Source organism: Castor canadensis, chromosome 7 (genome assembly GCF_047511655.1).
Source record: "Castor canadensis chromosome 7, mCasCan1.hap1v2, whole genome shotgun sequence".
NCBI classification, from domain to species: domain Eukaryota; kingdom Metazoa; phylum Chordata; class Mammalia; order Rodentia; family Castoridae; genus Castor; species Castor canadensis.
Genome location: NC_133392.1, coordinates 97,557,302 through 97,581,299, shown reverse-complemented (window position 1 = coordinate 97,581,299; position 23,998 = coordinate 97,557,302). Strand labels below are relative to the sequence as shown.

Here is a 23,998-nt window from a genome sequence, read left to right as displayed (position 1 = left end):
AGCGGCTGGTGGAGCAGCTCTCCACGGCCCCCCTTCGCTCCATCGCTCGCAGGGTAGAGTCTCCCGGAGCGGCCCAGGGGAAGTGAGTGGGAAGGGACAGTGTAAGTCCCAGGACCTGGGAAAGTCACGGTGCTCTGAGATCCGGCAGGTGGGGAAGTAGGGGCCGAGGTGACTTTTCTTCCAGGTGTCCCAGATTCAGCCGTGCAGGGTGTGAGGGAGCACCTGCCCGGAGTCAAAATCTGGAGGGGCAAATACCTTCCACTCCCACCTGGACTTTACTCTCTCATTTCCTCGGTAAGTGTGGGAGAATCGCGCTGGGCATCTGTCCAGGGTAAAGAGGGGGGGAGGGGTGGTGGTGGTGGAAAGAATTGAAGGGCCTTTTAGGCTATTATTAAAGGAGAAAAAAATGAAAATGCCTTCCAGGTTGATACCAAACCACGGCCCCTTTTGCTCCTCACTTGGCCTTTCAACCACCAGCAGAAACCTTTTGGTGATATTTTCAAGAATTTTAAAAAGCGGGGCTGTTATTACAAGGGAGGTGGGGGTAGGGGTAGGGGTAGGGGTGGGGGAATATCTTAGCGAATCATACCTTACTATGTGGGAACCAGTTAACAGTTTTCATGGTGGGTATCAGCTTAACTTTTCCATCAGAGTCTTGAAAAGGTACTGAGAAATTAGATTGTGTGTGTCCGGAAATGGGATTTGATGTCGGTATGATCTCAAAACCACAAGTTTATGAGGATTTCTGTGACCATATTGTGCTTCGGAAAATGCAGATGTGAGAAATTAGCTCAAGAAAATATTTTTGTCCACTTTTCTAGGAACAGCACAGGGCTTTGTTGCCCTGGCCTCCCGGGACTGCAAAGCAGCTTTTGAGTGACAGAGTAGCATCTGGTATCCGTTCTTTAACTAGTTGCCTTTTTTCTTTTTCTTTTTTTCTGCCATTGGTCGGGCGGCGGCTTTTACCTGTGCGGATTTAGTTGTTTATCAGGTCTATTCAAGTGAAATTGAGGTCAAGACAAAATTCCATGAAGAGATGAAAGAGAGCGTATAGTGTAACTCTTTGTTCTTTCAGTGTTCGAAGGCACTAAGTGGCAACTCACAAACCCATTTTGCGAATCATTTATATTTGTATTTATATACATAGGATAGTAATAATAATACTTTAGGTTCGTATAGGACTTTTCAATTAAAAAGCACTTTGGCTCAATTTCCTTTGATTTCTCCAGGTGAGATAAATGCCAGGTTAAGGAGATAAACTTGAATGTGGAGCCAGGTTCTACTATTTATGTAGTAGCTTCCTCACCTTGAACAAGTTTGACTTCTCTCAGTTTCAGCCAACTGTAAAGTAGGGACAAGGAGATCTACCTTGAAGGGTATTGTAAAGACTGGAGTTTGTATATAACCTACTAGATTACATGGTATATGGTCAGTGCTTAATAAATTGTAATTGATGATGATACACAGCAGTTAAGGGGAGATGGGGACACTAAGGTGCAGAGACCTAGCCTTGACCAAATGTCAGGTAGTTTGCAAGAAAAAGGCAGGGCTGTGATTTAACCTTGGATCGGATCGCTTGCTAGCATATTTACCAGACAACTTTAAATGTGTCCATAACTGTGGATTCCAGTTTTAGTTTGGTTACATTAACCATTTTCCTTGTCACTATGTATAACATTATTTTGAGCCCAAGATACATGATTTTATTCAATCCAGTTAGTCCTCAAAAGTATTATTATTAATATCCCTACTTCACAGAGAGAAAACTGAGTCTTTGGGATTCAGAACTTTTTCAAAATTATACACAGTAAATGGCAGAACGTGGATTTTAAAATCCAGTTTTCCTACCCCAGACTCCACATTTCATGAAGCTGTATTGCTTCCCAGTTTTTATAGAGTATTTTAGTAATAGCTTGCAGCCATGTTCAGTGTTTTCAGTTTCTAGTGCACTGACTTGCAAGATAAAATCCCAAGATAATGGACATAAGATATTTTGATGTGCTATACCAAAGTTCATAAGTAAAATTTTTAAGTGCATATTAGCCTGTTTTTGAACATAACCAACATTATTGCTAGTTTTCATCTGGATTAAAAAAGTTAAGTATAGAGGAGCTAATACAGAAACCTTAAAGCGACAGAGGTTATCATGAGAAGGGATCAGTAACCAGTGTAAAGAACAGTTAGAGATGAATTAACATGGGTCAGAACACATGGGTACACGAAAGCAATGCTAGGAATATTTCTGTATAGCTATCCTCAGCTCAACTAGCAAAAACACTTTGTCTTCCTTATTAGGCTTGTGTCTTTTTTTCAACAAAATTAGTGATAAAGGCAGAACAGGACCTGCTTGGAACTGAGGGGTGGAGGGGGAAGAGGATGGAGGAGGAGGGCAGGGGGAAGAAATGACCCAAACAATGTATGCACATGTGAATAAATGAATAATCTAAAAAAAAAGAAGATAAAGCAACTGAGGCCAATAGGAGAAGGGGACCAGGAACTAGAGAAAAGGTTAGATCAAGAAGAATTAACCTAGAAGGTAACACACACACACACAGGAAATTAATGTGAGTCAACTCCCTGTATAGCTATCCTTATCTCAACTAGCAAAAACCCTTGTTCCTTCCTATTATTGCTTATACTCTCTCTTCAACAAAATTAGAGATAGGGCAAAATAGTTTCTGCCGGGTAGCAATGGGGTGGCAGGGGGAGGGGGAGTAAAGGAAGAGGTGGGGGAAGGGGGGAGAAATGACCCAAACATTGTACGCACATATGAATAAAATAAAAATTAAAAAAAAAAAAAAAGAAAAAGTTAAGTATATCCAGTCATTATATAGCATAAACATCTCAGTAGTTAACTTTGAAAAAAAGTTACTTATTAAAATCAAATGCTTATTAGGAATCTGGGCACAGTGGTACACATCTATAATCCCAATACTCAGGAGGCTAAGGCAGTAGGATCGCAAGTTTGAGGCTAGCCTGGGCTACATAGTGAGAAACTGTGTCAAAAAAAAAAAAAAAAAAGGCCAGGTGCTGGTGGCTCAAGCCTGTAATCCTAGCTACTCAGGAGGCAGAGATCAGGAGGAGCTCGGTTCGAAGCCAGCCTGGGAAAATGGTTCATGAGACCCTATCTCAAAAAACCCTTCACCCAAAAAAAAAAAGGACTGGTGGAGTGGCTCAGGTATAGGCCCTGAGTTCAAGCTCCAGTTTGGCAAAAAATCAAAAAAGACCAAAAAATGCACACTAGAGCCAGGTGCTGGTGACTCATGCCTATAATCCTAGCTATTTGGGAGGCAGAGATCAGGAAGATTGAAGTTCGAAGCCAGCCTGGGCAAATAGTTTCCAAGACCTTATCAATACATACACAAAAATAGGACTGGCGGAGTGGCTCAAGTCCTAAAGTACCTGCCTAACAAGTCTGAGGCCCAGAGTTCAAGCCCCAGTACCAACTAAAAAAATAAAAAACAGCACCTAAAAAAGCACAGGAGAGAGAGTCCATTACCTATCTATTCCTTATCTTATTCTCCTAGCAAGGAGGAATTAATGGTGTAAAGTCAGTGTGTACAAAACAAAACATTTTTCCCTGTAAGATGAGTAGATAACTCAGAAGTCCTGCCTTTTCTCTAGAGAGGTTGCTAAAAGGATATAAATAGCACTATAGAAAGAGATAGTACAGTGGTTACTGAGGACAAGATGAAGAATTTGATGTCAGGTAGGGAAAGATTCAGGCAAACTTACTGTGGCCCATCCATAAAATGCCCAAAGCTGTGCTAATTATGCAGGCTACATTGTGGTCACTCCATCCCCACTAGAATTCTTTTTCATTTTATAGTTGGCCTAAATGAAGCTCTGAGAAGTTAAGACTCATTTGTGGCAGAGTCAGGATTTGATTTTTGGTTCCTGGTTGCATTCTATTACACGGCAGCTGGGAGGTTCTTAGTAACTGCATTCAAATTCCCAATACAAACCTGGAGTTTTTCAACTCAATCACAAAAATATTTATTGCCTCAAAAAGATGCTGCTGTGAAACTGACAGTTGTGGATTTCAACAATTTCATAGTCCCTGAAGGAAGAAGCTAATGAAGTCTGTGAATCACTTAGGATTTGTTACCAGTGCTGGCAGGGTGCATCTATTGTGATCATTATATTGGAACAGATGGCCAATTATGCAAAAATCCCTTATATTTGATGTCTTTTTTTTCCAAAACAACTAAATGAGCAATTCAGTGAAAAGAAAAAAACAATCTCATCTAAAACACAACATAAATGCAGAGACACTTTTTCAGAAAGTTTAATACCATCTTTAAAATATTCAGGTTACATAAAAGAGTTGAGTCATTATTTATGATGACAGCTCTTGAGCTTTGAGCAGTCATGGATATTGTTGAAGAGGCACTGTGTATATTTTTTAACTACTGTAATTGTTTGGCAAGTAGTTGGTGCCATCACATGTTTTCTTAACTTAAATCTTTATTGTAAGGAAAGACTGTAGGAAAAGAGAGCAAACTTGAAAGCTTTTAAAGATGTAAATCAGTTTTGTAGTTGGAAGCTTGACATGTCCAGAAACTGGAAACTCAGTCTCAGTTTCTTTAAAGAATTCAGAGATTATTGCCTTTGATGTGGTTATACAAGTTGAATATACCTTACCTGAAATGCTTGGAACAAGTATTTTGGATTGCACGTTTTTTTTTTTTTTTTGAGATTTTGGATATTTCATATACATAATTAAATGTCTTGGGGATGGACCCAAATCCCAACACAAAATTCATTTGTTTCATATATACCTTATACACATAGCCTGAATGTCATTTTATGCAATATTTTTAGTGCACACCTGCACTTTGACAGCAACCCATCTCATGAGGTCAGGTGTGGAATTTTCTACTTGTGGCAATGATGCACTCGAAAACTTCAGATTTTTGGAACATTTCAAATAAGGGATATCAACCTGTATTAGTCTGTGTATGGTATTAGGTAACAATTCATGGAATGAATAAGTGCATCCTTCAGTGATTCATTCTCTTGATGCATAGACGTATAAAGCAGTATAGCTGAGAAGCAGAAAAGGAAAGACTTTTGCTTTTTTTTTTTTTTTAATTCTACTCAGAAGCTTCTAGACATCATCAATAGCTACAGCAAGGTAGCAGGATATAAAATCAACATAGAAAAATCATTAGCATTTCTATACACTAACAATGAGCAAACTGAAAAAGAATGTATGAAAACAATTCCATTTACAATAGCCTCAAAAAAAATCAAATACCTAGGTGTAAACCTAACAAAAGATGTGAAAGACCTCTACAAGGAAAACTATACACTTCTGAAGAAAGAGATTGAGGAAGACTATAGAAAGTGGAGAGATCTCCCATGCTCATGGATTGGTAGAATCAACATAGTAAAAATGTCGATACTCCCAAAAGTAATCTACATGTTTAATGCAATTCCCATCAAAATTTCAATGACATTCATTAAAGAGATTGAAAAATCTACTGTGAAATTTATATGGAAACACAGGAAGCCACGAATAGCCAAGGCAATACTCAGTCAAAAGAACAATGCAGGAGGTATCACAATACCTGACTTCAAACTATATTACAAAGCAATAACAATAAAAACAGTATGGTACTGGCACAAAAACAGACATGAAGACCAGTGGAACAGAATAGAAGACCCAGATATGAAGCCACACAACTATAAGCAATTTATCTTTGACAAAGGAGCTAAAAATATACAATGGAGAAATAGCAGCCTCTTCAACAAAAACTGCTGGGAAAACTGGTTAGCAGTCTGCAAAAAACTGAAACTAGATCCATGTATATCACCCTATACCAAGATTAACTCAAAATGGATCAAGGATCTTAATATCAGACCCCAAACTCTTAAGTTGATACAGGAAAGAGAAGGAAATACTCTGGAGTTAGTAGGTATAGGTAAGAACTTTCTCAACAAAACCCCAGCAGCACAGCAACTAAGAGATAGCATAGATAAATGGGACCTCATAAAACTAAAAAGCTTCTGTTCATCAAAAGAAATGGTCTCTAAACTGAAGAGAACACCCACAGAGTGGGACAAAATATTTGCCAGCTATACATCAGACAAAGGACTGATAACCAGAATATATAGGGAACTTAAAAAACTAAATTCTTCCAAAACTAATGAACCAATAAAGAAATGGGCAAATGAACTAAATAGAACTTTCTCAAAAGAAGAAATTCAAATGGCCAAAAAACACATGAAAAAATGCTCACCATCTCTAGCAATGAAGGAAATGCAAATTAAAACCACACTAAGATTCCACCTCACCCCTGTTAGAATAGCCATCATTAGCAACACCACGAACAACAGGTGTTGGCGAGGATGCAGGGAAAAAGGAACCCTCATACACTGTTGGTGGGAATGTAAACAAGTACAATCACTCTGGAAAAAAATTTGGAGGCTACTTAAAAAGCTAAACATTGATCTACCATTTGATCCAGCAATACCACTCTTGGGGATATACCCAAAATACTGTGACACAGGTTACTCCAGAGGCACCTGCACACCCATGTTTATTGCGGCACTATTCACAATAGCCAAGTTATGGAAACAGCCAAGATGCCCCACCACTGACGAATGGATTAAGATAATGTGGTATCTATACACAATGGAATTTTATGCAGCCATGAAGAAGAACGAAATGTTATCATTCGCTGGTAAATGGATGGAATTGGAGAACATCATTCTGGGTGAGGTTAGCCTGGCCCAAAAGACCAAAAATCGTATGTTCTCCCTCATATGTGGACATTAGATCAAGGGCAAACACAACAAGGGGATTGGACTTTGAGCACATGATAAAAGCGAGAGCACAGAAGGGAGGGGTGAGGATAGGTAAGACACCTAAAAAATTAGTTAGCATTTGTTGTCCTTAATGCAAAGAAACTAAAGCAGATACCTTAAAAGCAACTGAGGCCAATAGGAAAAGGGGACCAGGAACTAGAGAAAAGGTGAGATCAAAAAGAATTAACCTAGAAGGTAACACACACGCACTGGAAATTAATGTGAGTCAACTCCTTGTATAGCTATCCTTATCTCAGCCAGCAAAAACCCTTGTTCCTTCCTATTATGGCTTATACTCTCTCTACAACAAAATTAGAAATAAGGGCAAAATAGTTTCTGCTGGGTATTGAGGGGGTGGGGGGGAGAGGGAGGGGGCATAGTGGGTGGTAAGGGAGGGGGTGGGAGCAGGGGGGAGAAATGACCCAAGCCTTGTATGCACATATGAATAATAAAAAAAAAATCTTTTGAGATAGGATCTCACTAAGTTGCTTAGACTAGTCTTAAACATTTGGGCTCAAGCAATCTTCTGCCTTAACCTGTCACAGTAGATTAAGACTGCATGTGTGTGCCATGTTGCCTGGCAAGAATTATGATTTTTAAATTTAAAACTATGAACTCACAACTATGCTTTTTATATCTCTTAATGCAAACCAGCCAACCTTCTTTTGATACCTGTTCCTATCCCCTATGCTGCCCACTTCCATTTTTCCTTTATAGCAAAACTCCAAAGTTGTCTTCTCCAGTGAGATGCAGTTTGTATTTCGCTCTCTGCCCAAATTCTCCATGGTTTCCCATCCTACTTGGAACAAAAGCCAAATCCTGTCAGAGGCTACAGGTCTGTTACCTCTCTATCATCACCTTTCTGGTCTGGTTGTCTGGCTATTCCTTGAACACTGGAACCTGAGGGCTTTTGTACTGGTTGATGTCTTTGCCAGAACCTCTTCCTGCAGAATTCTTCTCCCTAAGTGTGCTCAGACATCCTCATCCTATCTAGGTGTATAGCGCCCCCATCACATTCCCTGCTTAATTTTTCTCTTGCGTATTAATATCCAGTATATTCTTATATATAATTTATTTTATTGTCCCTCCAATAGAATATAAGCTCCATAAAGGCAAGAATTTTTCTTTCTTTCTTTTTTTAACTGACGTAGTCCCAAGAGCCTAGTGTTGTATGTGGAACATCATAGGAACTCAAAAAAAATTTATGTAACATTAGAATCCTAACAAATTCAGTACTTAAAATTCTGTATCTTTTGCATAAAGCTTTAGTACTTACTGATTACAATATAATTTTATGTAGATATTAACTTTTTTATATTGTACTGGAGGAAAGAGACCTGCCTTAATAGGGGGAAGTGAGCAGATCTTTAAAAAAATTTTTATATATATTTAAGGTATACAACACAATATTTGATATATATATATGTACATATATATCTATGTATATATAGTGAGATGATTACTACAGTTAAGCTAATTAACATATCCATCATAGTAATAGGTAGTTTGAGACTCTGTTTGCAAGCAAAGTCAAGTGCTTCCTAAATGAGTTACAGAATATGAGAAGCTGCCTTGTGAGGTTTCCCAGAATTGCTTTCCTTTCTCAACTTGCTGGCAAAGGCACCGAGCAACTATGGAAATCAGTATTGTGTATTTATGTGGCACTTCTGGAGAACATAAAATGCTCTTCAGACTGTACCATTTCTCAGCAATGCAGATAACTGGCAGATGGAACTATTGTCTTTCTGGTTTGCAAGTGGAACTCCAGAAAAAGATAGAGGAAAATTGAATTCACTGACTCGCATGTAGTTCCCCCACTCCCAACAAACAACAAAAACTCACAAAGAATGAGGGGGTTGGGAATTTGGTGTAAAGGTTACTGTTGAGCTTTGAGGACAAGGAAGTAAGCCCAATAAAATGGAGTCAAAAGAGTGTAAGAAAGTAAAAAGCAGTCCCTGACATCTGTAGGCTGGCCTAGCACTCCTGTGTAGACCTTGACATTCTCCTGTTGCTTGGAAACAATTCCATAGGACATGGACTTTGGGTTAAACTACTGTCACTGTACTCATGTCTCCAACATAGAGAGGTATAAGATTACTTTGCTTCCTGACAGTGCTCTATCCAGAGCACACCTGTGCTTCCCTGAGGTCAACCCCAAATCACTGAGCACTGAGCCCAAATTCTTTCATATACATCTTTTTCTTTGGGTGGTGGTGGTGCTGGGGATTGAACCCAGGGTCTTGCATGTGCTGAGCACGTGCTCTACCTGAGACACATCCCAGCCCTCCAACACCTTCTTACTGACATCCCAGGATTCCTCTTAGAATGCAGTGTCCTTGTAGAGTTCTTGTGTATCGTTTATTATAAGGAGAAATAAACCTCAGGTGAGAGTTCGGCTGGTCTTGGGCTGGGGAGTAGCAACAGTTGTCACTGCTGGGTTGTTAAAATACATATGCTAAACATGTGCCTTGAGTTTGGTTTCCCTGACTCTGCCTGTATTCTATTTTAATTTTTGATGCTTTGATCAGATCAATCTTCTCAAAAACTTCCAAGGCTCTCTTGTCTATAAATAAACCCTACCAGCCAAGCAATTTCCCATATCCCCACCTTGTTTCCTGAGTCACTAGACAGTTAGCTGTCATATAAAAGTTTGCTAAATAAAAGTATGTGATTAATAGGAGATGAAACTGGCAATGTAGATGATAGAGAGTCAGTAAGTATCCTAGAAGTTATATGAATTTTATTCTGTAACTGATGAGAATAACTCAAACGCTTTTCAGAAGAGGCAGCGATGCCCAACTCATGTTTTAAAGTAGATCTCAATCAACCATTCATGCCCTGTGTTTTCTTTTCTTCTTCTCTCTCTTTTTTTTTCTTTTTCTTCTTGGTTGGACTGGAGTTTGAACTCAGGGCTCAGTGCTTGAGCCACACTTCCAGTGTGGTGGTGGGGTCATGGAGAGAAGCAGTACTGGGGTTTGAACTCAGGGCCTCATGCTTGCTAGGCAGGCGCTCTACCACCTGAGCCACTCTGCCATCCCCCATGCCTATCTTTTCTGCATAAATAATGTTTGACTTAAATTGAATGGAGTGGTGTTTTCTGGATTTGCACAGTACCGCCTGAGAGGTTGTAAGTGTGTTACAGTCACTGTGAATGTTTAATATACCCCCTTGGGCCTCAGCTTTATTTTTATGTGAAAAATTCAAGCAAGAAAAACATAACTCATTTTGAGAAGTAGGAGGAGAATCCAGCCAACTGCCTTTTAGATAGCATTGCTTTCTGGCAGGTAAGAAAAGGATAAGACTTTATTCTTGTGCTATCCCTCCTTTGAAGAAAGTGTGTGAACAACTGCAGGTTGAACTTTGAACCCCGGAGCAACCCTTGGGACCCCTGTTCAAATCCCTGCTATCTCTAAGGCTGAGGCTGGCCTGTCACCTATCTGCAGAGCTGACCCATGCACTTCCCTCACTTCTCTAGCCACTCTGAGTGGAGTTGAAGGCTCATGCAGGTTGCAAGGGTGGAGATGCTCAGGTAACCTTGGCAGTTTGTACATATGAATGTGTCTTTGTGGGCTGCTATAACAAACTATCCTAGACTGAGAATCTAATAAACTGCAGAAGTTTATTTCTCACAGTACTGGAGACTGGGAAGTCTAGATCAAAGTGATGGCAGATTTGTTGTCTGATGAGGATCCCTTTCTGTTTCACAGCTGCCACCTTTTTCTGTGACCTCACATGGCAGAAGGGGCAAGGGAGCTCTCTGAAGCCTCTTCTGTAAGGCACTATTCTCATTCATGGGGGTTTCACCTTTGTGACCTAAGCACTTCGTAAAGATCCACCTCCAAATATCATCACTTTGAAGGCTCAGGATATGGTCCAGGGTAGGAGATAGCACAAGTATTTAGTGGATAGCAGGATGTATTTATTGTTAGGCTTGTAGGGAGGTAGGAAGCTCAGGAGAGGTTTTTTTTTTTTGGGGGTGGGACTAAGATTTGAACTCAGGGCCTACACCTTGAGCTACTCCACCAGCTCTTTTTTGTGATTTTTAAAAAAAATTTTATTTTATTCATATGTGCATACAATGTTTGGGTCATTTCTCCCCCCTTCCCACTGTCCCCTCTCTTAACCCCCCCCACCCCTGCTCCCTCCCTTACCTCTCCTTACCCCTCATTACCAGGCAGAAACTATTCTGCCCTTATCTCTAATTTTGTTGAAGAGAGAGTATAAGCAATAATAGGAAGGAACAAGGGGTTTTGCTAGTTGAGATAAGGATAGCTATACAGGGAGTTGACTCACATTAATTTCCTGTACATGTGTGTTACCTTCTAAATTAATTCTTCTCAAACTAACCTTTTCTCTAGTTCCTGGTCCCCTTCTCCTGTTGGCCTCAGTTGCTTTAAAGTATCTGCTTTAGTTTCTCTGCATTGAGGGCAACAAATGGTATCTAGTTTTTTGGGTGTCTTATGTATCCTCATACCTTCCTTGTGTGCTCTCGCTTTATCATGTGATCAAAGTCCAATCCCCTTGTTGTGTTTGCCCTTGATCTAATGTCCACATATGAGGGAGAACATACGATTTTTGGTCTTTTGGGCCAGGCTAACCTCACTCAGAATGATGTTCTCCAACTTGTGATTTTTTTTTTTGAGATAGGGTCTTATAAACTATTTGCACAGACTGGCTTTGAACCATGATCCTCCTGATCTCTGCCTCCCAAGTAGCTAGGATTACAAGTGTGAGCCACCAGTGCCCAGCCTCAGGAGAGCTTTTGTAGCTGTGCAGTCAGGTTTCATGGACCACTGTGACATGGTTCATCCTGTCTAGGTTAAAACAGTAGCTGTATACGCTGGAGAGTCTGGAGCAAGTCTAGTTGTCGGTCCCCATCTTAGTCCCCTCTCTCTACAGCTCCTTCTGTTGCTGACTAGTGCTCTCCTCTCATCCCCTTGATTTTTCCATTAAGGCCTTTATGGCCTCATCTCGCTGTCTTTGCATTTCTTTACCTCTTTAATTTCTGTACTTTGTATGTGACAGAGTCTCTGTTGTGTCAAGGTACAGTACAGGTGGAATAGGACCCTTAGGCCTGTGTCTCTGGAGCTCACCTCTGGTCCAGTCTGCAGTGTCTGTGATAGGTATTCTAAGACTTCTTGGAATACATAAATGGAAGCATGGCCTGCCTAGAGCATGAAACTATGTGCAGTTCCCTATGACTTCTACACATTATTCTTCCCTTTATCTGGAAATATTTCCCCAGCTCTTTTCCAACTAACTCCTACATGTGCTGCAGGACTTGAGTCACTGTCCAGTGCCTTCCCTCTACCTTAGGACTGGGCCTCTCCTCTGAGGTTGCATAACCCTTATCAGATTGAATGGTAATTGTTGATTTATTGTCTCTCTCTTCCATAAGATTGAGAGCTGCTCTGGGCAGGGACTGGCAGGAAGGATGCAATAAAAGTCTTATTTTAATTTTTAACTTTTTATTATGGAAACTTTACATGCAAAACCAAGAGAATACTGTGATTAACTCCCACGTGCCCGGCTTCAATAGTTATCAAAACTTGCCAACATTTCTTCTTTTCATCCTGAGTTTTAAAAGTTTTTATTATTAAATATAACACAAACAGGGGAGACACATGAAACAAATGTACCCCTTAATGGGTAAGTTGAACATTCTTGTAACCACTCTGTTAGGACATAGACATTGCCAACCACCTGAGACTCCTTCCTCCTGCCCCTCCCCTCTCAATAGTAACCACTGTCTGAATTTTATGCTAATGAAACCTGTCCTTTATAGTTTTAACACTTAAGTGAACTTTCTTGAATACACTTTTTTTGTTCTAAAGTGTACTTTCTTAAACATCATAATTTAGACTTCTTTTAATATGTCTTTTGAGTCTCTCTCAATCTGTAGGTTCTCCCCCTTATTTTTTCTTTTCCAATGTATTTGTAGAAGAAACCAGATCTTTTATCCTATGTAATTTTTCCATTTGTTTCCGTTTTTTACTGTTTGAATGTAATGTATAATTTAGCATCTCATCAATGCATTTCCTATAAATTGATAGTTGTAGCTTAATCTTTTGAAGTTTTTTTCTTCCTGATGATACAATATTAAAAGTGTAGTTAAACATTTGTGTTGATTGGTTGGGTGGATAAAATCAACAGAGAAATAAGGTAAATCTTACCCTTTATGATAGTGTTAACATTCCTGCTAGAGTTGACTCCATCTGAGGTGAAAAGTTTCTTCTTTGTTCTTGGTTTCACTTGATGTTTTTAATAGCTCTCTGTACATACAGCTAGAACTATATCTTACTAGTCACACCCTTGGCAGAGCCAGATGGGGTTTTTCCTATAAATGCTTGTAGAATTTTAATTCTTCAAAAGAAATCACTGGGGAAATATTTCTTCTGCTGTGTATGTGTAGAAAAGCAAGTATAGTAAGAGAAGAACATAAAGCCCTCTAATAAGAGGCCTTTATCATACCAAAAAATGTATAGTTTTATCATTTGTACATATTACAAATTCATAACAGGAGAGAGTAATTATAATACAGGTTTTAAGTAGAGGGCCTGTTCAGTGTTATCCTTCATTGGAAAATTGATTACTGACTTCGTGCCAGTCAATGCTCCACATTTTGGGATACATTAGTGAGTAAAATGGACAACAATCCCTGCCAGCATGGAGCTTCCATTCTAGTCTCCATCTTATGAGATGGGTACTTCTTGAGTCAGTGACCGTATAAGACAGACTGAATACAATCCATTTGTTGACCTGTTGTCTAATAGCTCTAATAAACATACAGTTCCTTTTATATCCACATTTCTTGCATTATAAAAGAAGAAGCCTAGAAGCTTTAGCCAAACAGGAGGAGAACATGAGCATTTTTATTGTTTTTACTGAAAAACTGTCCATTTGTATGCTCACTCCTGCTACCTCCTCTGTGCCATATCTTCTGACACCTCTCTTCCGTCTGGAAATCTTGAATCAGTATAGCTGAGTGGCTAGAAATGCCAATTACTATTGTGAGGTCTTGAGCATTTGCTTACTGCCCTTTGTTTCTGTTCATTTCCTCATTGGTAAAATGGGGCTAATGATGATAATGCTCATTGTGAAAGACTGGTCCAACATTCAAGAAATAATGTGTGTTAGAGCAATGCCTGGTGTACAGTACATAGTTTTGAAATGTTAGCTATAATTCTAGAGTCAAAAGGGTCTTTATTGTATTTTGACCTTTCAGCTTATTTATCTACTAAATAAACCACCTATTCCTGATTATTTTTTAACTTTTTTGAGCAGCTTTATTGAGATATAGGTCACATGTCATATAATTCCCCCTTAAGGTATACAGAGCTTTATAAGCACCACTCAATCAGTTTTAGAGCATTGTCACCACCCATGAAGGAAACGCCGTAACCAACCCTCTCTACACTTCAAAATCCTCCCTTTCCCACCCCACCCCACCCCACCCCACCCCAACCCTTTCCCCAAGCAGTCACTTATCTACTTTATTTCTCTGTGTGTGTGTCTATTCTGGATCTCTTCCATCTAACTTTTAACTGATTTCTATTGAAAAATCAACTTATCTGTATCCATGCTGTGAGTTCAGCATCATGCTTCATGCTGGAAACATAAAGGTGAAAGGGCAAGCAATTTGATAAACCGGTGCAAAGTTTCCCAAAATGTGTCTCAAGGAACATTAATCTCTTGAAATATTATAGAAAAATGCCTTCGGCTTTCACATAACTGCAGGAAACATAAATTCATAATACCATAGCAAAGGCTTTGAGAAGTCTACTAAAAGTTAAAGTCTAAGAATCTTGGCGTTTATAATTTCTGACACTTATCTGACTATGCAACTCTTCATTTTTTTCCCCCTGTATAACACTCCTTGGACCAATATTCTAAGGAATTGCTTTTAAAGTGATATTTTAAAAAAGCTATTCATCAAATGTTTTGTTCTGTAATAAAAGGTTCTCTAAGATAATTACTAACGTTAAGGCTGATCTTTATCTCATGCTAAAGAACTCTGCCAGATAGTTTCCATTTTATTTTTGTCCTTGGTCGTTCACTTTACTTTTCAGCTTTGGGTATGTCTTCTATTTCATTGTGCTTCAGTTTCTTCACATGTAATATGGGGTGAGGGGACTGGACCAGTGGTTCCCAAAGGCAGTTGCATCTCAGAGCATCTGGTTGTCCCCTTTAAAGAAAACAGGTTTCTGGACCTTACCTTACCCATTTGGCTGAGGGCCTGAGAATGTTGTTAGTTTTGAAAGCTTCCCTGATAGCCTTAGGCAGCTGGGCTGCCATCCATTGGTAGATATGTGTTTGGAAGCCACTGGCTTAAATGAGAAATTCCAAGGTCCTTTCCAGCTTGCATGTCCTCCATAGCTTGTGCAGTCAACTAAAATGTTTGTGTGTCTTTATGTACAAAGTATTGAAGGTCTGATAGAGGTTGTAAATGACAGTGCTTTGTAAGTGGATGGACTGTTGAAATCCTTAAGATGGTGAAGACCCTGGTGTTATTTAAATGGTTGTTTAGAGATCCCTCCCTGCCTTCCTTTTCCATGAAACTGAAACCCAGGACTTTGCTCGCTTGTAAAGCAGGTGCTCTACCACTTGAGCCACTCCTCCAGTTCATTTTGCTGTGCTTATTTTGGAGATGGAGTCTTGTGAACTATTTGCCTGGGCTGGCCTTGAACCTTGATCTTCCCAATCTCAGCCTCCCAAGTAGTATTGCAGGTGTGAACCACTGGCACCCATCTTTGTGATCATTTCTTTCTTGTTAGAGAAGTTTGGGACAGAGAGCTTAAAACTGAAGGGCTAACAGACCTTCCTATCAATTTGAGGTAAATAAAAGATAACGTGTTTTTGAACTTCATGAAGTATTTTGGAAAATACAATTCTACGCATATAATTCAGTAAGGCACAGCAGTATGAACTTGAAGATGTTTTAGAAACTTATGCATATTTTCTGCCTTGAAAATGTTATCCTTGGAATTTGGTATCACACAAGCTCTTTTGTTCTTGCTTCAGTGTTTTTTGGATATAGGTAGGAGAGCTGTAATCAGTTTCCTAAAATCTATTCCTAATCTAACCTCTTGATTCCTTTTAGTATTAATTGTAATCTGCTTGTCAGATTGTCCTCTTCATCACCTGTTGGTTCTCAGTTAGTGAGAGTATCCATAATGTCTGCCAATGACCACCAAAGGGAAGTGATTTCTGTGCTTCTGTTTCATTTGCTCACTACCAGCAGAAATTATTTTCTCTAAAACAGAAGCCTTGGACTGGGGGTGTGGTTCAAGTGGTAGAACACCTGCCTAGCAAGTGTGAGGCCCCAAGTTCAAATCCCAGTGCCACAAAACCAAAACCAAACCTTAGAAACTTAAAGTAGAGCTGTTATAGTAAATGACATTATTTTAATTGAAAACAATAATGAATGTAAATGGTAAAAATAACAAAATGTGGGTCACCATCATGTAGAACCACAGTTCCCTCATCCCCTTCCTCAGAAATGTCTATTGTGGTCACTTTCTTGACTGTTCTTCCAGAAAATTTCCTATGATTTTATGTGTGTGTATGTATGGTGACAATATATACCTTTCTTTGTGAGTGTTAATCTTCCTATACTTTTTTTCAACACAACTAGGAGCATACTGTACATCTGTTCTAGATAGTGGGTAGTGGCAGAGGAGGAGTGGATCTAAGAGAGATGCTGAGCCTGGAAATGGCAGTCACTGGCAGCCTTGCACTGTCCTCAGGGCTACCAGAGTGTCCCTTGTGTTAGCAGAGCTGTTATTGTGCCTTCAATTGCGTTGAACCAAATTTTAACAATTTCTAAGATGTCTGAGTCTCCTGAAAGGGTTTCCTGTACTGCTTACTTTGCTTCCCTCTGTTTCCTGAGGATAAGTTCCCATCACCTGAGGTAACCAAAGGTGTTCTTGATGCTTGCTGAGAGAGACAAAGTAAAGAGGAATCCAGGTGAGGGTGGAAGGCTCCATTACTGCTTCTCTGGATTGGCATGCAAGAAGCGGGCCTTCATCACTCATCTTAGGTAGTCTAGCTCTGCCATTTGGGGTGTGCTGAGGTTTGGGGAATTAAAAGTGTAGTAGGAAGTTGAAGCTTGGACAGACTAACCCCAGGGAGAACTTGTGGCTTCTCTGGATATGTGAAAGGCAGGAAGGCACTTAGAGTTTGCCAGCAGTGGAATATTTGCTTTTTATAAACATATCTGACCCTCTGTTAGTGGCTAAGAGGGCAAGAACTCAAGCATCCATGCGTCTAAAAATTTCCCCGAAGGTAAATCAAAGCACATGTAGAGGGGCTAGTCCAACTTTTTTTTTTCTTTCTTTCTTTTCTTTTCTTTTTTTTTTTTTTTTGTGGCTAAGATCAAGGATCTCAGTCTCTCAAATTACAGTGTTAACATGGTCTTGAAGGGATACACTGTAACAAAGTTGAGGAAATGATAATTCTGTATCCATTCTTTTTTTGGTGGGGAGAGGGGACTGGGGGTTGAACTCAGGGCTTTGCACTTGCTAGGCAGGTGCTCTACCACTTGAGCCACACCTCCAGCTCCTGTATCCATTTTTGAAATGATTTACCTGGCTGTATATTGGGTTCGTGTAGTAGTACTGGTTGTATGGTTGGTGTTAGCTCTTTGCCCTCATGATCTTGGGCCAGAACCTTAATTTAACCTCCTGAAGCTTCTCTCTTTTGATACTAGCAGTGTGTTCTAGGTGTGGCTAGATAAAGAAGAGCGGGTCACAATTCTTGTTTCTTCCTTTCTCCTTCCAAGATCTTTGTACAGTCCAGTCCTTTTCCTAGCTTGATTTTTCAGACTCTGTGTGAAGGGGGTGAGGGAAAGGAAGTGTATATTCAGAGTAAAGAGAAAGGAATTATTGTTGAACATCTACATCAGCACTGACCCTATGCCATTTTATCTGAACCCCCGAAATTAATGTGATCTATAGGTGAGGCTACTGGAGTTTAGACTGTGAATAAATTACTCAAGTCATAAGTCCAGAGGAATGTCTTTGATCCTAGATTTGTCTGAATCCAAAGGCCATTCTCTGTCTCTCTCTCTTTTTCTTTTTGAGAAAGGGTCTGTGTGTGTGTGTGTGTGTGTGTGTGTGTATCTCTCTGTCTCTGTGTGTGTTTGGCTGTACTGGAGTTTGAACTCAGGGCCTCATGCTTTTGAGGCAGGCACATAGGCACTGGAGACATTCTGCCAGCCTTGAGACAGCCTCTTGATATATAGTCTTGATATATAGCCCAGATTGGATTCGAACTCTTGATCCTCCTGCCACTGCCTTCCTAGTGCTGGGATTATAGACATGTACCACTATGCCTGGTCTTCAAAGCCCACACCTTTTCCTTTATACATATGATTCTCAACCTTATACCCAAAGATTCCCTCTAGTAACAAATATGTGACATAGTCTTTATTACCCTGAAATAAAGTGTTTGATGTTTTACTTAACATTGCCCATCTGTATACATAGTTTATGCTATAGTTTATTTACTAACTATAATATTAGAAGAAACAAATGTGTATTTCAGCATGCAAATATTTGGAAAACTGTCCTAGATGACATAATGTCAGGTGCTTGTACCTTCTTACAGTGAAAATTTCTGGATTTAAAAGAGTAAAAATGGAGCAACAGTCAACTGAATGTTGACGTCTCTTTTTATTTGCGGTATTCAGGACCTTATGTCTACCACTTGAGTCATACCCTCTGCCCTTTTGCTTTTGGTTTTGTTTTTTTATTCCAGATAGGGTCCTGTGCTTACTTTCCCTGGGTTAACCTCAAACAGTGATCTTTCTACCTCCACCTCCTGAGTAGCTGGGATCATGGGTGTGTACCGCCACTCCCAACTTCTCTTTTTCTTTATACATGACATTTGAAAATCAGGAAGAAAAAGAATATTTGTATATGTTCATAGAATTAGCATAACATAGCAATAATAGATTTTGTATATGTTTTATGTTAAAAATTCAAATAAGATGAATAACATTTCTTCAGTGACTTTTCAGTGATTCTTCTCAAATGATGAGCAACTCTTTTTGTTTTTCGGTGGTACTAGGGTTTGAACTCACGGTTTTGCTCTTGAGAAGCAGGTGTTCCACCACTTGAATCATGCTTCCAGCCCTGATGAACAACTCTTGATAAGGTTGCACATAAAACAGATACAGCCTTTCCCTGATTTACACAGTAATTATAGTCTAGGAAAATTCAGAACCAAAAATACCCGTAACACAGAATTAGGGTCTAGGCTTAAATAGTTGTAGTGTCCCCCAGCCCGCAGCACAGATGTCTTGTTTGACATTAAAAAAATCATGTGGTGCTGGGCCCCTGTGGCTCGTGTGTACTCATAGCTCCCTGTGAGGCAGAGATCAGGAGGACTAAGATTCAAAGTCAGCCTAGGCAAATACTTTGTGAGGCCCTATCTTGAAACACAAATCAGAGCTGGCAAAGTAGCTCAAGTGGTAGAGCACCTGTCTAACAAGCATGAGGCTCTGAATTCATCCCCAGTACTGACAGACAGACAAACAAAACAAAACAAAACAAAAACAAACCATGTGGCCTGCAAAACAGTTCTTCACTGAGCTAAGCCTCTTGAGCATTGCAGTTCACACAGCATGTCTGACCCCATCTCTGCTTCTCCCAAGTGCCGGAGGTGTTATCTATCTCATCATTGTGACAACCACAAAGCCCTCACAAAATTGCAACCTGTTTCCTTAGATGTTAGTATCATCCTATCCCTGGCCTAGTAACATTGCTTTGTACCTGAGTACTCAAGGTGAAGGAATTGTTCTATACCATGAATAGGAGGTAGATTGCCTGTTGGTTTTATACGTTTAGTTTTAGGATCAGTCTTGTAGGAATTTTTTTTCTCCCAATGCTGGGCATTGAACTCAGTGCCTTACATATGCTAGGCAAGTGTTGTAACCATTGAGATACATCTCCAGCCCTTATAGGATTATAATATACAGAGTAGAACGTGTGGTTGGTTATATATCTGATGCTTAAAACTTTTGCAGTATCTCCAAGTATCACCTGTTGTTATAGCTTTACAGGGTCCTATGGTGGCTGGAAAGTCAGGGTGGCTGATGCAACAGCACAGACTCTGAGGTCAGACAGGAAGGTGGGTTTCAGGATGGCATGTCCTGAATTTGAGCCCTGGAGATGCCATCATCTGTCCTCCATTTTCTGACCACTGAAATGTACCAAGTAATATCTATCTTATAGGATTGTTGTGAAAATTAAATGAAATAGCGTGTGAGTTGTCCTGGCCAATGGTTCAGTAATGTTTTCATTCCTTCAAAAAGAAAATGCTGGATGGTACTTGTTTTTGCTAATTTTTCTTGTAATTTTAAAATTCTAGATGGGCACAATTTTTATCCTCCCATAGTTTGCCTAAAGCCAGAAAGTAGAGAAGACAAATTTAAAAGTACATCTCTATCCATGGTCCTCAAACTAAACTATCTCAGTGTGGAATTCTGTGTTACAATAACTAACCAGAACTCTTCTGCTGAGGACTTCTTCAATAAAATTTAGTATAAGCCTAATAAGTTCATTCAGTCAGCAAGATGAGACTCTCAGTTAAACTTGAGAAATATCAGATATGTCAATTTATCCAGAATTGTTTTGTGTGTTTGTCTGTGTTTATCCTCCTAAGCCAAAAACAACTCTTTAGCAATACATGTGTTTCTTTGCATTGTATTTCCAGGTAGAGAGAGTACCTGTGACAGAATTTGTCTCAGCATTAAATTCTGTTATTCTGTTCCCCTGCAATCTTGCTAATTGTGCTGAAGTCATGGATGCTCATATTTTCTCCCAAGAAGTCCAGGATTGGGGGATCTGGGGAAGGTTTCTTCAATGCCAAGGGATAGAGGAAGAATTCCACCACTGCCTTTCTTCACCATCGCAGTCACATGAATTCCCTTTTACCCCATCCTCAAATGGAAATATGCTTATTGGATTAATAGGAAATACAGCAGAAATAGGTGAGCATATATTCCAAACCTAGACACTTCATGCGTGAAAGGGATGGTGTTTATAATGACTCTGGGACAAGAAGTAAACTGAAACTTGAAGTTTTCCTAATTATAACTCAATTGCTTGCTAGAAAAGAAGGAAGAAAAATAATGATGCGAGGAAGTTTGCCATACATTTGTCAGTGAAGTACCAACAGTATATGAACGTGTTCCCTGGGTGGCAAGGAAGGTTTCACAACATAGTCGTTTGGGGATGGTTGGTGAAGGGAGAACGTGTGGTGATAAAAATAGAAGCAGGTAGTGAGGGCATGGTGTCACTACTCAGCCTGGAGCCAGGGGACTGGTACTCCTTGTCCTGGCTCTGGTGTGGTGATACATTCCTGGGGGTTGAGGATGGACTTCGCAGTAGCCTGCCAATTTCTTCGGGAAGCCACCTGACCCTGCTGGGCCCTCTCCCCTTCTCCAAGGGCTCTGCCTGCCCCAAAGCAGGCATCTTATGGGCAGAGCAGCAGGAATGTTGCAAACAGAGGGCAGGGAGAGGCTGTGCGGGGAGGGTGGGGAGCAGGGAGCTCACCACAAACAACCCCCAGCAAAAGAGAACATTGTTAATCTAGCCAGTGTCTGCAACAGAATCCTGGTTTTGGCAACTCCTTTTCACCTTTTCCCATTCATTTCCTGTGACTTTCTACCCCTAGGGTGGGAGGTGGTTCAGAACTGAGCAACCCTAAGCCTAGAAGAATCCTCACACACAGTTCAGAGTAGGGAGCTCACACTTGTGTATTTAGTCCCATGAGCTCTACCCAGAGGTGTGTTTTCTTACACTTTCCAACTTCCTGACAAATAATTTCAGTGCCTGAAGTGGTTGGTGAATTTGCCTCCAACACCTTCTCCCAAATTCTTTGTTACCAGGGAACCTAGCAGTATGTTTTCCTAACATTTTTCAGGTCCTAGTTTGGAATAAATATTAATCTCCCTCTCCTCTCTCCTTTCTTTCTGACTGCTTCTCTAATGGCCTATTTTTTTACTCCACAAAGTGCTCATCTTTCTGTGAGAATTTGTTCTAGAGAATAAAGAATGCATCATCTGCTGTCATCACTCCACCTTGATACCTGAATGGCTCACCATGCCAGCCTTCTAATTTTCTATGATTCATTTGGTGGTTTTTAGATATCACATGCTTTTTAGACACTTCATTCTAAGAGTTGTAAGACAGTTTCTTAGGCTAAGAGGAACACTGTGCCATGTGAGCATTCTGCCAAACAAACTTGAAAGTTTTGTTTAAGGAGCCTTTTGATGTCAGATGGCCATCTTTTACAAATTGTGTTTGTGTATTTGCTTTTAACTGGAAGGTTTAGCTTCACAAATCTCTTTACTAATAATTATAATTTAGAATAATAAACTACCCTACCATTCCAGGATGTGAAATGTGTGCTGTTCCAGTCTCTTCTTGCCAGTTTAGGTGCTCTCTCATCTTTAATGTTAAATAGGAGTTGTCTTTAAAGAAGATAACTAATTTAGAAAGACAGCACCTGACAAGGGGGTGTGGCAGTGGTTTATGATGTCTTTAAAATTGGCCTGCAACCTTGCAGTATTATTGGACAGGATAAGCTCAGATATCTCCTCTAACTGCAGAAATATTGTAGGAGAGGATGATATATATAGCTATGAACATTCGACTTATCTTATTTGTTGGTTTAGTGTCTGGGTCATGTCCACAAAAGCAAGTCTAAAACCTATCCATATTCTTTTAACCTTTCTTTGTGTTTCAAGAATTGCTTTGCAGTTTTGATTTTTTTGGGATACATAGTTGCCTTGATTAGATTTCATAGCACAATGTTCTTTTGGTTCTTTCTGGGAAGTCATTTAGTAGATGAAAATATAAATTTGACTATCTTTCCTTTTCTTTTTGGATAAAATTCTATTGTCACACTATTTTAGTCAAAAAAATAGTCAAAAAAAAAAAAAGCAGTTGTACTGGAGAAGAAAGAGTACAAAGAGTGATTCACCTTTTATTTAAGGCTTACCACTGCTGACCCAGGGCAGCTAATTTAGAAGTGAATCATTTATAGAAAGTTCTACCCACTTCGAGTCAGGGCTTTGTACAACATCCTCACGAAGATCTAAATAGAGCATATGGTGTCATGTTTCCACGTATCTGTCTCGTTGCCGGTTTTGTATCTTTCCCAAGCCCTGAAACTTGTTTCTAGATGACTATCGCAATTGACAAAGTAGAGGTAAAAGCAGTGTTTGTATAAAATGATGTATATTTAAAAACTAATCTTAGAAATTGAGCAGGGAAAATAATAGACATGAAATTTTGTCTATTTATAATACAAAGAAATGAATGCAACTGGTCAGTTTTGAAATTAATTCTCAGGATATTTTAAAAGTTGTTCATTTACAGTAATTCAAATCAAACGGTAATGCATTATTGCATTTTGATATTTTTTAACTGTTTAATTAACCATTTATAAATAGTTCATTCTTTGCAAGCTGTCTTACTTCTTTTAGGAAGCAGGTGGTTTATTAAGCACACTGTATTTGGCTCTATGTAGAGCATGGACTTGCATTGTCTCTGGCTTCTAGGAGTTTTAAATTCAAAACAGAGTTTATATTTCCATCCCAGCTATAGTATAAAGGATTAGGAAAAAACCCCAAAGTCTGAACTCTAGTTATGACTGATATTAACTAGCTGTGTGACCTTAGATAAACCACTTAATAGATCTGAGCTGATTTTCTTGTCTGCCTAAGGCCAAGCAATTCTTGTCTAGATGTTTGACTCACAGGATTAGTTGAGCTAATGCATTGGGAAGTGACTAATAACTTAGATGTCCCTATGTCAGAGAAGCATGCAGGGAGAAGATTGGAATCAGTCAACCAAGGTCAGCATCCTAGTGCACCAAATACTACTTATATGACTGACCCCACACAAGCCATTATTTTTCTAAGTAGTAAAATATGGGTAGGGCTGGGGATATAGGTTGTGGGAAAGTATGTACTTACCATAGATTTGACCCTGGATTCAATTCCCAGCACCAAACAAACAAACAAACAAAACTGAAAAGGAAATACATAATTTGAGTAGCTGAGTAGCCCTTATCCCAATACTTGGAATCAGAAGGATTTTGAATTCCAGATTCTTTTCTTTTTTTCTTTTGGAATATTTACATATACATCATGAAATATCTGTGGGATGCGACC

General features: G+C 39.6%; 1 protein-coding gene across 3 annotated transcripts in view; it reads left to right on the top strand.

Moving 5' to 3' along the window:
- Gipc2 (GIPC PDZ domain containing family member 2) overlaps positions 1-23,998 on the top strand; it is a 91,373-nt gene that overhangs the window by 1,412 nt on the left and 65,963 nt on the right. Inside the window, exon 1 of one of the 3 annotated variants that reach the window (XM_074079688.1) lies at positions 4-294. The exons of the other annotated variants lie outside the window; for them this stretch is intronic. The gene's annotated coding sequence lies outside the window, so the exon portion shown is untranslated. Of the gene's footprint in view, positions 1-3; positions 295-23,998 lie in introns of those variants that run through there. 3 annotated transcript variants of the gene reach the window in all.